This window comes from Ananas comosus, linkage group 1 (genome assembly GCF_001540865.1).
Source record: "Ananas comosus cultivar F153 linkage group 1, ASM154086v1, whole genome shotgun sequence".
NCBI classification, from domain to species: domain Eukaryota; kingdom Viridiplantae; phylum Streptophyta; class Magnoliopsida; order Poales; family Bromeliaceae; genus Ananas; species Ananas comosus.
Genome location: NC_033621.1, coordinates 19,203,911 through 19,214,962, shown reverse-complemented (window position 1 = coordinate 19,214,962; position 11,052 = coordinate 19,203,911).

The following is an 11,052-nucleotide window of genomic DNA, read 5'->3' as shown; positions in this document are numbered from 1 at the left end:
AAATTTTAAATTTTAACTTTTAATCTTAAAATTTAGAAAAATTCTGTGAAATTGTACAATGCGTATCCAAACAGTTTAAAAATTGAATCCGTGGAATTTTTTAGAGTTGCAGGATTCTCCATTTTATCTAGACGAAACCACAGTTTATAAATTTCGTTGAGATATTTTACTGTGTATCCAAACAGGCTCTTAATATGTTATGCTGACGTCATTGGTTTAATTAATGGTTGACTCATTGGTTTGAACCAATGATCCTTGATTCAATAATATTTTCGGATCACTGTTGGACTTGGTTCGTATAACATTGCCCATAAGGTTATTATTTCTTACTTCTTTTTTTAGTTAATGCTAGTAACTTTCAAATCGGCGATCAATACTATTAAATATAATTTAAAACATTTAAACATTCTATAAAGCAAGTTTTATAATTTTTCGCGTTTGATACCCTACGGTCAAAAGGTCTAATAATTGTCCATTTTAACGANATTATTATATATATATATATATATATATATATATAGAATTGGGCTACTATACTATCTATAGTACCGGAGCTCCGGTACTATAGTCTTATTTTCGATCTTAGGTTGTTCAAATTAACGATCCACACCATTAAATATGATTTAGGGTATATGAAGTTCTTAGAAATAAAATTTTAGTTTTTTTCGACGTCGTTTACTTAATAAATAAATTATGTCAAAATGAATGGTGAAAATTGTATAATCTTTAAAATTTGAGTATAGGATTTTTAAATTCAAGATCAAGAATGTTAACCTTAACCTTAATCTAGATCAAAAATGTCAAAATGAACGGCTATGGTGCTTGTAAAAGCACCAAGTATTTGGTGCTTGTAAATTTTTTACCGTTAGATCTACTCCTCTGATCATTTTTAACCGTTAGATTATACTATTCAATCAACCACTCACTCAGCCCAAGGGGGTCCACATCATCCTAACCGCATATCCCTTAATACAACGGCTAAAAATCTATAAGCACCAATAACTTGGTATTTTTAAAAGCATAGGAGCTCAATTATATATATATATAACTAGACTGGAATACTATCAATAGCACCAAGCTATTGGTGCTATTAATTTTTTAGCCCTTGGATTGAGAAATGTGTGGTTAGGATGATGTAGGTCTCCTAAGATTGAGTGAGTGGTTGGTTGAATAGTATAATCTAATGGGTAAAAATAATCAAAGGATTAAATCTAATGGTAAAAAACTCAATAGATAGTATCCCAGCCGAACTGATATATATATTATTGATATGGCTAAATTATAGAAAATTCCCTCTCAATATCCACTTTTATCATTTACCCTTTTAAAAAATAAAAAAAATATTTATAGGGGGGTACGTTGTGACAAAATAACCAAATTGCCTCTCATCCTCTCCAAGGTGGGCGTGGATGGAGAGATAGGCAAAGGTGAGGGTGAAGCCACGCAGGCGAGCGAGGGTGTGTGTATGGGCATGAACAGAGAGGTGGGCGAGAGCGAGGCAGCGCAGAGTGAGGTGATGCGACTGAGGATAAGGAAGGAGGAGGATTTTGGGGGTATTTTAGATATAAAAAAATAGGATATAAACAGAACACTAGTGGAACATTGACGACAGGGGTCAAAGTGAATATTTTTTTATTTTTTAAGGAGACAAAATATAGGTTTTTGAATGACAGGAGGAGAAAGTGAAAAAACATGTATTGACAGCAGGATTTTTTGCAATTTAGCCTATTGATATATAATAATGTGTAGGGCTACTGCGTTTTCAAATATAAGAGAATTAGTGCTTCCAACTTTTTGGCCATTGAATTAAGGATTGTAGAATAGCGGCCCACCTTAGGGTTGAATAATTTTCCTAGAATTGAGCGGTTCTTATATGATAATAATTTTAATCCAAAGGTCAGAAATGGTCAAAACACCAATTCTCTTGTGCTTCCGAACATATAATAGCTCGTCTATAATAATTATCATATTACATATATTAGTATTATAGTTTATATTTATAAAATAAAATATATTTAAAATATATTATACAAAAAATATGTAATATAATATATAATAGTATATATTTAATACTATGAAATAAATTACTAGGTATTTATAAATATTATTTAAAAAAATTATTATATAGAGAGAGAGTCCGGCTACTATACTCATGAGTATGGGTCCTTTTGTACTCATTAGTTTTCGGCCGTTAGATCAACCCTTTTGACTATTTTTATCCGTTAAATTATACTATTCAATCAACCATCACTCAACCCTGAGATATCACTATCATCCTAACCACACATTATTTCATTCAACGATTAAAAAACTTATGAGTATAAAGAACTCTATACTTAATTATAAGAATATAATAATACATAATGAAAGAGGAGACCAAGTGGTCCGCGCACCTCTCTCACACGGGCCACGAGGTAGAGTGGACCTCATGGACCGTGTGATGCAACTCTCCCAAAAGTTGCGTCTTTTCAGGCAGAAGTTTTCGTTTTCCAGTACTTGAAGAGAGCGGAAAATAAAAACTTCTCTTTTCTGTGAAATCTTTAAAACAAAATTATTTTAAAAAAAATTTACTAGTAACAATACATCAAAAAAATTACTTTTCAACCGAAAAGAATTTTCGGATAATTTTACAAGGATCCAAGCACACCATAAAGAAAAAAAATTTTGGCTTCTGCTGATAGCTGGAGGTAGAAATAAGATTCTCAGCTTCAACATTATAAATCCAAATTTAGTATTTTAATTTTGTTGTAGAAAAAATTGTTGGAGTCTTAGAAACATCTTGATATATATAGTGCTAATGTCATTCAAAACAACCGTCATGAATTAGTGCAATCTAAATGTTTTATGTTTAAGGACTATCTAACTATTAGATAAAACTAAAAATAGAATAAACGCATATAAAATTATGCATTTTTAAATTTTTCAATATAACTAAAATATGATATTGTAATTGAATTAGTGCAATCTAAATATTATAGTATCTTTCTATGGAAACAAATTAATTCCAAACGAGGCCTTAGTCAAAAATATCCAAATCATACAAACACAAATGCATAAATACTTAGTCCTATATGCACACAAACACGAGCACACATACGTACACAAATTTACTTAGTCTTAGTTAATTATTAATCTACGGAAAACAAAGTGATATTAATAATCAGCCGAAATTATATATATCTATAATTAATCTAGCTATGGCTACTTTTGAAATTCATTAATTGCACGTGCTAAGCCTTAACTATTGAATCAACAATAGTAAATTATGTAAATTAATTAAATAATGCATGTATTTATACACCTTACTATTGACTTAGTCATGTTCCTTGCACGTGTACAATGAAGTTGTATTGGATATGACCGAGCACCATGCAAAAGAACATGGCAATGTCGAGAAGATGTGTTTATAAAATTACCTAAATAAATAGGCCAACCCCAATTAGGTCCGCTCAGGTACGTGCACAAGTTCACCGAACGGACAAGACCTTCACTAATCGAACGAAGTGAAATCATATATTAATCTATACAATTATATATGATGTAAGTATAGATAATATCATAGCATAGCTACTAATTTGAAATATTCAACTTTACTCACTTGCTAAAGTGCACAGCTAAAACATTTAACAAAATTAAATTTTATTGAAATTTACATAATTTGATCGCAAATAGTACACTTATTTTGGACAGTTAAATTTCCTATATACATATATAAAGTATAGGACTAATCTGAACTTTGGATTAACTTAAAATGACTTAAAATGTTAATTTTATCTCCTATCTTTGATATATATTCTTTGATTTGAGTAATGAGAAATTATTGTCTACGAGCAGTGCTTTCACAAAATTAATCCTCCATTTGCTCCATCTCAATCAGTATTGATGCTTATCACTATTATTGTTGAATACTTATACAAAAAGGTCTATACTCATACCAGTACAGTAGCCGGACTCTATATATAGGCTAGAGCTACTATACTCTTATGAGTATAAACTCTTTTGTACTCATAAGTTTTCAGTCGTTGGATGAAAGAATGTGCGGTTAGGATGATAATCATCCCAGATTAGGATGATAGTAGTCCCCAAGGGTTGAGTGGGTTGTTGGTTGAATAGTACAATCTAATAGGTGGAAGTAATCAAAGGGGTAAATCTAACGGTCGAAAACTTATGAGTACAAAAAGATCTATACTCATAACAGTATGGTAGCCGAACTGTGGCACCCCAATAATCCAACATCGGGTAGTTATAGTAAGATGTGAGGGTATATAAGCTTGCTTAGGTTAGAAATAATAACTGGACTTAAGCATTTTGAGCCGGTGGTTCGGGCCCAACAAGTTATTATTACTAGTGGATCGGGTCGTTACATTTGGTATCAGAGCCAGTTCACCAGCCGGAAGTGTGAGATGAGTGTTGGCTGAGTCAGGGTCGGAAGTCAGAGTTGGTAATTGACAAGATAAGTCAGGGTCGGAATGACAAAGGTTAGTGAGACAAGTCTCACATTGGCCTGGTGATGTTGTGCTCTATGTGTGTCTAGGACTGACGAGGACATCAGGGTCTAAACTGGGGGAGTCTGTGACACCCCAATAAGCCCACATCGGAAAGTTATAGCTAGATATGGGAGTACATAAGCTTTATTAGGCTAGAAATCATAACTGGGCTTAAGTATTTTGGGTAGGTGGTTGGGCCCAACGAGTTATTATTGCTAGTAGGTCGGGTCGTTACATTACCGTGACACCCCAACTTCCCAAGGGTCACCCATCTTAGGACTACTCCCACCTTAGCACGCTTAACTCTCTTAATCTCTTGGGCCTAGCCACCACTCAGAATGTTTAAGTCGGGTTAAGAGTTTTAGCCCTATTATATCTTATATATAGGACTACCTTGGATCTCACATTTTCTTCCCTTTAAGCCCTGACGTCCTCGTAAGGTTCATACCAGGCGATGTGAGACTCGTCTCTCTAGCCTAAACCGACCTTGTGGGGAAGCCGTGCTCTACCCACAACGCCTAAACCGAACTTATGGGGGAGCCGTGCTCTACCCACAATAGTCAACAGTATGAGAGCCTCGCTCTCCCCGTTGTATAACCCTGGTTCAGCCAAGACTCATCTCACACTTCCGGCTGGTAATTGGCTCTGATACCAAATGTAACGTCCCAACTTTCCAAGAGGTCACTCATCCTAAGACTACTCCCATCTTAGCACGCTTTACTCTCTTAACCTCTTGGGCCTAGCCACCACTCAAAATGCTTAAGCACTCCCCGCTGTATAACCCTGGTTCAGCTAAGACTCATCTCATACTTCCGGCTGGTAATTGGCTCTCATATCAAATGTAACGTCCTAACTTTCCAATGGGTCACCCATCCTAGGACTACTCTTATCCTAGCACGTTTAACTCTCTTAACCTCTTGGGCCTAGCCACCACTCAAAATACTTAAACCCGGTTAAAAGTATTAGCCCTATTATATCATATATATAGGACTACCTGGGGTCTCACATTCTCCCTCCCTTTAAGCCCTGATGTCATCGTCAGGCTTAGACTCACAAGTATCAGGTAATGTGAGACTCGTCTCACTAGCCTAAACTAACCTTGTGGGAGCAGCGCTTTACCTAAAACAGTCAAGTGATAACTCATCTCACACTTCTGGCTGGTAATTGGTTTTGATACCAAATGTGACATCCCAACTTTCCAGGGTGTCACCCATCCTAGGACTACCGTACTAGCACGCTTAACACTCTTAACCTCTTGGGCCTAGCCACTACCCAAAATGTTTAAGCCGGATTAAGAGTTTTAATGCTATTATATCTTATATATAGGACTACCTGGGGTCTCACATGGACTCTATATATAGGCTAGGGCTATTATATTCTTATGAGTATAAACTCTTTTGTACTCATAAGTTTTCAGCCGTTAGATAAAGGAATGTATGGTTAGTATGATAGTGATTCCCTAGGGTTGAGTGGGTTGTGGGTTGAATAGTACGATCTAACGGATAGAAATAATCAAAGGGGTAGATCTAATAGCCGAAAACTTATGAGTACAAAAAGATCTATACTCATAAAAGTATAATAGCCGGACTCTCTCTCTCTTTATATATAGAGAGAGAGAGAAAGTTGAACTGAAATACTATTAATAGTATTTGAGTTCTTTTCCTATCAATTTTTTAACCGCTAGATTTACCTTTCAATAAAGTTCACCCTTTAGATCGTACTATTCAACCAACCACCTACTCGACCTTCGGGGACCACCACTAAACCTTAGGGAGCACTATCATACTAACCCTATAATTTTTAATCCAAGGGTCAAAAACTTGATAATAAAATAGCCCAAATACTATTAATAGTAATCCAACCCAATTTTATATATATATATATATATATATATATAGAGAGAGAGAGAGAGAGAGAGAGAGAGAGAGAGAGAGAGAGAGAGTGGGCTGGTATGCTTCTGGAAGCACGGAGCCCTCCGTGCTTACAAGTTGTTTTCGATATTCGGACTTTCGAATCGACGATCGGCTCCGCTAGAATTTATCTAGAGTATTTGAAGTACTTAGAAAATGAATTTTGTGTTTTTTCGATATCATTTGCCTAGTGATCGAAGGGGCTCAAAATCAATAATTTTAATGGCCGTGGTGAGCCGTTTGCAAGTTTAACGGTGTAGAAATATCCAAATCACATGAAATTTTGATAGAAAATTCTTTATACCATATAAAACAAGATTAATAATTTTGATCTAAAATTTTAATGTCATATCATCATATTTTGTAAGATTTTTATTTTCAGTCGTTGATTTTGAGCCACTTCGATCACTAGGCAAATGATATCGAAAAATCGCAAAATTTATTTTCTAGATACTTCAAATACTCTAGATCAAGTCTAACGGAGCCGATCGTCGATTCGAAAGTCCGAACATCGAAAACAACTTGGAAGCACAGAGCGCTCCGTGCTTCCAAAAGCATACCAGACGCTCTCTCTCTCTCTCTCTCTCTCTATATATATATATATATATATATAGAGAGAGAGAGAGAGAGAGCGAGAGAGAGAGAGAGAGAGAGAGAGAGTTGAACTATAATACTCTCAAAAGCACCAAAGGGTTGATGCTTTTGAGTTTTTAGCCATTGGATGGAGAGATGTAGGGTTGAGATGATGGTGGTAGGTGGTAGTAGGTGGAATAGTGTTTGATTCAAAAGTTATTAGTAATCAAGGAGTAGATCCAAGGGCTAGAAATTCAAAAGCACCAATAGGTTGGTGCTTTTGAGAGTATTCTAGCTCAATTATATATATATATAGAGTTGAGCTAGAATACTATCGATAGTAAACGGGCTCCGTTGCCACCCATTTGTTTTCGATGATGGAGCCTCTAAATCGACGATTGGCACCGTTGAACATGATCTATACTACTTAAAGCATCTAGAAACCAAAATTTAAATATTTCTACCTGGGGAGAAGTACCGGCACCCCAGTGTGGTTGCAAAACTGGATGCTTTTGGGTTGCGCATGTTTGATGCTGAGTACCAGTACCTATCGTTGAGTACCGGTACCAAGCTTGAGTACCAGTACTGCATTGGGCTGATACCAGTACCCAGCGCGCTATGTTGCGGACAGAAGGCCGAGTACCGGTATTCAAGATGAGTACCGGTACCCCACGGGCAGATTTGGGTTGGTAAGGAATATTTTGGTCTTCTTGGTTGTGGATTGTATCGCCACCTACCCCAGCTTATATAGTAGCCTGAGAAGCTTGGAGAAACAGTAAGTTTCTCCTATTCTTTTCTCTCTCTAGCTTGTTTACTCCGTTCGTTGGGAAGGTCAAGGTTCGATCTCGTTTGGATTCTTCATTTCCTAGGAGGATCGTTCGAGCGCGTGGGTTGTCCCGGTTGAGCTGTCGGAGGTCGAGCGAGCGTGCGAAGTTCTCCTATCGACTTCTAGCCGACGTTGGACGAGCGCTCGAGGTGGGTTGATGTTTACCGAAATCGTCGGATTTCCTCCTAAGTCGTAGAGTTGTCAGCATGTGGTTCTTGTTTTGGTTATCATGTTAGTAGCTCAAATTCAGAAATTGCATGTTTTATGAAATCTGAGTTTTGGAGCATGATTTAGTAATTTAGAAAAATTTATATGCTGGACCTTGAATTGACTTAGGAGAAAACTCGTTAACCTACACTGTCATTTTTCAAAAAGTTACCGAATTAGTTTTAGGAGCTGTTGTTCATTTGTATCATCGTTGTTAGTGTGAGGTGGATACTCAGACTAGTGTAGGTTGAGATTACGCTTGTGTTGAGGGGCCGAGCTCGTTTTACAGTGGAGTGTAGACTGTTCCATACTGTCGGGTGCCGTCGTGGTTGACGGTGACCCAGATTTCTGTATCTTACATCAGATTGTGCCAAGGGTATGTAAGCTTTCGTTGTTAGACCAGTTAGACCCATTTGCATTGACTATAGCCTGTGTGAGTCTGATTGAGCTCGACAGAGACACGCTTGCATACTCGATTGGGTCGCGCCCACGAGTGTGCTTCGGAGTGAGGCTCTGACTTGCGTTGATGTTGCTGCCGTCCTATTTAGACAGTTTACTTAGACCGGCCATCCCCGTGGGTGGTGTACGGTGTAGCTTGGTTTCAGGCAGGATGGGTCTGTTTGGGCAGCCCGTGTGAGATTAGGTCAGTGGTAGCTAATGATGCATGTTTATGCCTACAGATAGCTTGTTTTGGTAGCGATAGTATAGAGCCATGTAGCTGTAGATTTCTTTCCAGCTTTCCTTACTATCCTTACTGTAGACTTAATGGGTGAGCCGTTGAGGTCGGGAATGGTCCCACTGAGGACTACTCTATTTTGCAGTAGTTCTTACACCTAGTTGTTGCCACCTTTTTGCAGAGCCTTCGTTTGCGGCTGCTGCTGTAGCTAATTCTGACCGTGGTAAGGGAGTCGCGAGCTAGATCTCTACCGACCTTGGTCGCTGTGCTAGCGGAGTACCCGTCAGAGGGAGTGAGTTGTATTCATGTACATACTTTATGGTTTTTGTACTCGCTGGAGCGAGGTGTAGTTGTAGATGTTGTATGTACAGTGAATCCTTTATGTTATATATATATATGTTTTAGTCCTAGCAGCTCTATTGTAGCATATCGAACTTCTATAGTTATAAAGTTACGGGGTATGTTAGTTTGGAAAGCTATTATTGGAACAGTTTTGGTGAAGTTCGGGAGCATTCGGGCCTTTTTTGTACGCGTCGGGCGCGAAAACGAAACCCGAAAAGCTATGGTTGGACCTTGACCGAAATTCGGCAAAGTGTGGATGAAAAGACGGTCTAAATGCGCTCGAAAACATGTTTTGGGGGTCTCGGTGCGATTTGAGATGAATCGGAGGCCCCGGGAGTGAAAACGAGTGAAAACGGACCCGATTGGCAAAAGGCTAATTTTTCGGCGTTTCTGGACCTACAGGGTCCGGATCCTAGGGCTAAGGTCCGGACCCCGAAGCTCGAAAATGCCCCGGCAGAGTGGCATTCTTGTAATTAAGTGGTAGGGGTTGACTTTAAAAAGGGGCCATCTCCTTTCTTCTCCTCCCTCAGCCATTTTAGCGCGCGCGCACACACACACTATGAGGTAGAGAGAGAACCTCTCCTCTCTCTCTAGATATCTTCCTTCTCTCTCTAGATCCCTCTCCCAAATTCGGAGGCTTGGCAGAGAGCAGGCGTGGGAACGCGTGTGGAGCGACGGATCGAGTCTTCGTGCGCCCATTGGAGCAGCGTGCTTCCGACTCGGCGTTCGCATTTTGGTAAGTGTTTAGGATTGGTTAAATCCTTTATGCTTGGTATTCTACTAGTCTCTAAAGTAATTCTAGCATGTTTTCCCCATGAGATTTTTGGTTAATTGGAGATTGTCTCATGCTAGGGTTAGAGATGGGGGTTTTGGGATTTGGAGGGTTTTGATCTAATTAAACCCTATGTTTCTTTAATTGGAGGTTAGAGAAGGGTCCTTGACAACCCTAGGTCGCGGATTGACTTGCGGTTGGCGATCGGTTGCAAGTTCGAGCCGAACTGGACAACAAGTGCCGCAGGAGGCCAATTACAAGTGTCGACAAGCAATCGAAGAGCGATACGAGGTGGGTTATGCTAACCAAAGAGATTACTCACTTCCATGTCGAAGTGAGATATTAATTATCATTGATGCATATATATATATAGTGGTAGGTTGTGGATTATAATATGAATGCAGGAATCATATTATGTTAGTTGATGTTACTACCAATGAATGCATGTTGATATATTGTAGAATATGTTAGATGAATGCATGTTGATATATTGTAGAATATGCTAGATGAATGCATGTTGATATTGTAGAATATGCTAGATAAAATGCATGTTGACATGTTGTGGATCATGCTAGACTATACATGCATGTTGACAGGTTGTAGCCTGTGCTAGATTCATGTAGATGAGAATTCCGGTCGATAACTCTAGGTTGATTAGAGAATTCGACAGTTGCAAAGCAAGTACATGTAAATTACAACCCTAGGTGTGGACAGCTAGGATAATAAGTAGATCGAGTGGCATGAACCTAGTGTCATGGAACATAGGTTGAACAAGTGAACCTAGAGTCGAGATCTAGGTGGAAAATGACATAAAACCTAGCGTGGTTGAACCTAGGTTATGATATATAGAGACACCTAGTGTGGTTGAATCTAGATTGTAGAATATAGTAGTAGAGGCCACTAGCATGCTCAGCAGGCGCCATACTCTCATCCTGCTAGCATGCTCGGGTACCTACTTACCCGACCACTCGGTCCCTACTATGTAATGTAGTAATAGTAGTAACTGACCATATGATGAATGCATGCTATGCAACAACTTGGGATCATGCAAAAATATGCTTGCTCAATTAATTCATACCTGCTACAACGACGTTGACAACAGCAAGCACCGCAACTCGGGTCGCTTATCCATGGCCACTTGGCGCTCGTCGCGAACTCTCTGATTTCAACGTCCTCAACGGCTGCTCTCCTGACCATGCCGCAGGTGGCACACCTGCAGGCTGTCCCAGAGAGGGATAGGCCGTCGTTAGCGTCAAGGC